This window comes from Leptidea sinapis, chromosome 5, assembly GCF_905404315.1.
Source record: "Leptidea sinapis chromosome 5, ilLepSina1.1, whole genome shotgun sequence".
In the NCBI taxonomy this organism is placed as follows: Eukaryota; Metazoa; Arthropoda; class Insecta; order Lepidoptera; family Pieridae; genus Leptidea; species Leptidea sinapis.
Window position 1 is genome coordinate 14,658,024 of NC_066269.1, and position 6,000 is coordinate 14,664,023.

Here is a 6,000-nt window from a genome sequence, read left to right on the forward strand (position 1 = left end):
AAGTCGTCATTTAAAAGTATTGTAGTAAAATTGGACTACAATCAGGACAAACAAATACACTTATTTGATATCTTCATTAATACCAGTACAATAGTATAATATGTACTCTTTTGCTCAAAGAGGATGTAAATACTACGTAATAAGAGGCGGGATCGCCTAAGTAAAAATTGAAATTTAGTTTAGTATGAAACGTGCCTGATTTGACATATGTTTTTTTTAAATGAATATAAAGGGACAAGACGAGCAAAACGTTCAGCTGATGGTAATTGATACGCCCTGCCCATAACAATGCAGTGCCGCTCAGAATTCTTAAAAACCCCAAAAATTCTGAGCGGCACAACAATTGCGATCGTCACCTTAAGATATTACATGTTAAGTCGCATTTGCCCAGTAATTTCACTAGCTACGTCGCTTTTCAGATTGAAAATAGTAATGTGTAAAACATTACTGCTTCAATAACTAATTTTAATTATGTTTGAAATAGTAATAACAATACTCAGGCGACAAAGTGTAATCCGGCTAAGTTTGAAAGCGAACAGTTGCTTAAAACATTGTCGATTTCGGCTATCTCCATTTTTACAAGATTATAGCCGTCATCTGTCAATCTATCAATGAGTGCATTTCATACAATCGCTTTTTTCTTAGAGAGCTGGCATAGTTGACGGTGTTCACTTAAAAAACACTTATTTATTTTGTTCTCACACCTGTGACATTATTTTTTAGAAACTGCAAGTTGAATGTCACACTAAATAAAGATTATAGAGTAACATTACAAATCACTTTGATTGGTTTTTTTTTCTTAGATAACTTATACGGCTAGATAGACATACAAATTGGGAGTGTAAGACGTAGCTTGTCACGCACAATAAACTAATAAACCTGGCCTATTTTCATCGGCTCAATCTAGACGTAAAAATTACCTCAGGGTTTTTTTTAGCGTAGGTATGGACTTGAATTCTGATGGGATACAATACACTTATAGATATTGAAACTCAAATTCCATTATATTTTTTACTTCAGTGTTGCCAATCTCTAAAAAGATTCTTCTATATTATTATGAATAAAAAAGTATTCATAATTAATACGAAAAAAATAATTTGAAGATTTAAAAAGAATTCTCGTTATATTTCAGACAATCAGGAAAATAAATAAGACACTAGGTAACTTTCATTTTTTATTCAAATAATTTTGATAACTCTCGGTGAAGAGCCCGAAATAAGGAGACGCATAGCAATGGCCAGGACAGCAATGACCGAACTGAGTAAGGTGTGGAAAGACCGAAATATAACAAATCGAACAAAAATGCATCTTGTTCGCACACTTGTCTTTCCCATCGCTCTATAATAATTGCAATAAAGGCCGCCCTTGGGCAGAAAATCAACGCCTTCGAAATGTGGTGCTGCCGCAGGATGCTGAGGATACCTTGGACAGCATACGTTTCCGTACTGTAGGAGCTGAAAATAGAGAAAACTCAGCGCTTGTTCTCAATCTACCTGCAAAGAATAGTGCGATACTTTGGCCACATTGCTCGCAGAAATGCCAATAATTTGGAGCGTCTTATGGTGACAGGGATCCTTCCCTTCCTTTCTTTTTTCTGCGGTATCTTTCCTTCTCCCTAGAAGGAAAGATACCGCAAGGCCGGAGTCCCATACGGTGGTCTGACCGAATTTCCAAAGAACTGGAGGTGCCAATGAATGTTTCAATACATCAGGCACCGGAACGCAACCAATGGTGAAGGCTAGTGGACAAGATCAGGAGGAGTCACGATCCTTAGCAGTGAGGGAAACGACTGAGAAGAAGGTGAATAGCTATATATATATGAGAATATGTTATTATGTCTTAGTTTATCGATATATAACTTAATAGCGTTTATCCAGCGACTTGGTGAAATAGATCCATGTTTCAATACATCCCAATCCACGCCTGTCTAAACAGTGCTATACAAATAAATGTATTAATATTGCTAAGTGTATTTGTATTAGCTTCAGCCTTAATTGTATAATGGATATCAATATTGTGCTGTAGATAATACTAGAGGACTTTAGGAACTTCAATCAAGCTTCCGGTAAATATGAAATTGATTGAAACAAATTAACTTTTCCTTTTTACTGAAAAATATTTAGTGAATTTTAATAATCAAAATTGGTTAACAAAATCATGGACGAGTAAAAAAAGAAGCACTTCGCGCCGTGATATTATCAAGTGAAGCACCGTTATGCTAGTGTGTGTGCGGTTACGGGGGATACTATTTAAACATTTTCTTCTCCCTTAAATAATCATATATGGCCACAAATACTTATATAGTGTCGTTTTTACACTTTTTCACAACGAACGACGGCATTTTAAAAATATTTTATTGAGACGCAAACTGATCTGTCACAGACGATGACAATTCTCATAATGGCCGCCTATCGGCCTGTAGTAGTGGAAGTGTGTGCGTGGGGCTTTGTATTTACACGTTCATCGGCTTGTTTTGGTGCTACACTGTTATGTAAGGTGACACGGAGTCCTTATTTTTTTACTAGTCCGTGAACAAAATGCGTATAATCAAATATTATTTTATGTGTATGACATAGAGAAGACGAAACATGTTTCTATCAAAAACATGCTAATAAATGCTCTGTTCTCTCATCTCTCAATCTCTTTTTTTAATTTTAATTTAATTCTTTATTCTTTATTTGGCTACTATGGCCCACTTAAATGTCATAATAATAAAGTCAGGTATAATTATAATTAATACATAAATAACATAAAATAAGTACATACATAATTGAATTTAAAACAAATAATAATAATAACAAAGCCCCATATTCCTCAGTCCCTGTGTGCAATGTGCAGTTTACTACAGCGATTTATATAAACACAGTCGAGCCGATCCGCCAGTGCAGCCAGCATGCTGTTGTTGCTCCCCCGGACTCGGCGCACCAGTGACGTGCCTCTCTTTCGCATTATTGTATAGAAACAGTCAACACGGGCTTCGGCAAACATCGCTGAGGCGCTGCAATAGCGAGGGAGCCTCAACAGCATCCTATATGCATTGTTGTACTGGACCCGAAGGGCGCTGTACGATCTTTGCGTATAGTCAGTCCACAGGCTGCATGTATAGAATGAGGTACAGTAGGCCCTAAAAAGAGTAATCTTAACATCTGAAGAGCACCTTGCAAACCTACGGATCACCATATTAGCTCTTACCGACATCGCCCTCCGTTCCCGCTCAACATCTGCGTCATCCCTCAGGGAAGGTGTTACCAAATGGCCAAGATATTTAAATAGATCAACCATTTCTAACGGTGTTCCATTTAGCCTTATAGGTGGAATCTCTGTTACTTTTCTAGGCCCTACCTGAAAGACCATGCACTTGCTCTTTTTAACATTATACACCAGCCCGTGTTCAGCTGCATAGCCCTCACAAGTGCTTATAAACTTTCTGAGTCCACAGACTGAAGCGCTCAGCAGAACCATGTCGTCCGCGTAGCTTATGTTATTGAAACATACGTCGTCTATGTAACAACCGACATGCTGTTTGCTGAGCGCCTCGATCATACCATTTACATATAGATTAAAAATAGAGGGCGAGCTCAACTCACCCCCTGCCTCACCCCGCATTCCAATCTGTACGAATCAGACATGGTGCCCGACCATTTCACATTATTCAACTGGTTCCCATACCAGTACTTAAAGATGTTAATAAGCTCATTAGGAATATCGGATGCTCTCATCTTTTCCCATAGGATGTCATACGAGACCAAATCGAAGGCCTTGGAAAGGTCAAGGAAGCAAGCGTAAACCGATGTATTTCTACCTGTATAGTATTTGACAGCACTCTTCAAGCACAATATCGCAGTTTCCGTGGAAAGTCCTTGCCGAAAACCAAACTGGTTATCATGCAACTGCAAGAATCTATTTAATTGTGCATTTAGAATGCTGTCAAACACTTTAGCTATAATAGTAGCTAAAGATATAGGCCTATAATTACTTATATCTGATAAATTTCCATTTTTATTTTCACTACACGTACTACAATAGTCTTTATCATATCCGTTGGTAGGTATGAGTGGGAAATACACAAGTTGTACAGCATGGCCAGCACCCTGTACATATGAGGTCCAGCGTGCTGAACATGCTCCACACTCAGCCCATCATGGCCAGGGGATTTACCCTTGGTGATCGAATTAATTGCTTTTAATACATCCTTAGCCATAATTCTTGTATTTATACACTCCCCACTCACCCGACCTGATGTCTGGGACTGTGACGATTCTAATGGTGATGTCACAACAAAATTATCTTTAAACTTATCAGCAATTAATTTGGGATCACTTGTACCATCCACAGTCACAGGAAGACCAGGCTGACCTATCAATTGATTTGTGTTCTTCCAAAAACCTCTGAAATCCTTCGCGCAGTGCTTAGAAGCGAGTACGTCCATTTTTAATTGATCTTGATGTTTTTGACACCATCTTAATCTTGATTTAAAAATTCTCCTACTATTGCACATCTTTTGATATATACTTCCTTCAGAAGGACTCCCCGACCACAACCATTCCTGAAAACACGCCTTCGCCTCACCGTGACTGTCACTAACGTGTTTATTCCAACCTATTATTGTTTTTCGTTTACGTATACACTGATCACGCCTACTTCCCCGCCCCGCCACTGCCGCCTGTGATAACGCGAGCACAATGTCCGAATACAGTTTGTCAATAAGTAAGCTGTGAGCAGGATTGTTGCAATACCGATCCGCACATTTTTCAAAATCGCTGCTGAAATCGATATGTCGCAGACGTTTATGACATTCACTACTGTAAAGTGAGGTTTGGTCAGCTGATTTATCTCGCCACTTGACTTTATTTATACTTTTATTAAAAGTTAGTGTTATAGGAGTCAAGCATTTCAACTCACACTCCCAAATAAGGGGAAAATGGTCAGACCACACTACGTCATATTTGACATACACATTGCACACAGAGACAGCAGCTGATTGTGATACAACACAATGATCAAGCCATCGCCTCGACCCACATATTTGATCTATATAGGTAAATGTATTCGACGCCAAGCCCATCTTATACACGTCAATGGGTACCCATTTGAAGTCATCACATAAAATATTTAATTCATTAAAAAATAATTCACCGGGATGAGCATTAAAATCCCCTGTAACAAAAATAGGTTCGTTTTCATAGTCATTTGAAATAGCACTTACAGTCGCCATGCAATCGGTAAACATCGTCAGGTTGTCCGGTTTGTTTACCGGCATATACACACAGGCCACAATAAACGGAGACGCGGCTGTTTCGATGCGAATAGCACTCACTCGCGGATTATCACAATCTATCACTGTAACACAAGGAAACACATTCAAATTCATTCTTTGCCGTTATGCATTTGACATTACTTTTTTTAATTTTAGATAATTGTAATTATAATAATGAGACAGATGTACAATTTAACAAATTTTATCAAATTGATTTGTATTTATAAAATTGGTTTGTATTATATAGGTAGTAATTAGTATGTCGACGAACACGGCTCCTTATGTATAAACCAACCTCCTCACAGATGCTATAAAAATAAGGACTAAACACTCTCCCCCTTATTCATAATAGTCTGTTAACTTAAAGCATTGCTAATTCTCACTCTGTCTTCTATTGACTTAAGTCAGAATGAGAAAAAACACTCCTTAGCGGCTGTTTTAAGTTAGCGGACCATTATGCATAAGGGGGTCTGTCTTTTCACGTACATTGAAGGATGCTTTGACAACACCTCCCACCGAGCTATCACACAAGCGCTCGATGAGAAGAAGGTTGAACCCACCATCGTAAGATGGGCAGATGGTCTACTCAAAAACAGGATGGTGGTCAGCCAGGAAACAACCAGGAGACCCATCAGAGGCACCCCAGGTAGTGTCACATCCCCACTGTGGTATATTTCTACCGTGAAGCAGTAATATGTAAACATTACTGTATTTCGGTCGGAAGGACGCCGTAGCTAGTGAAA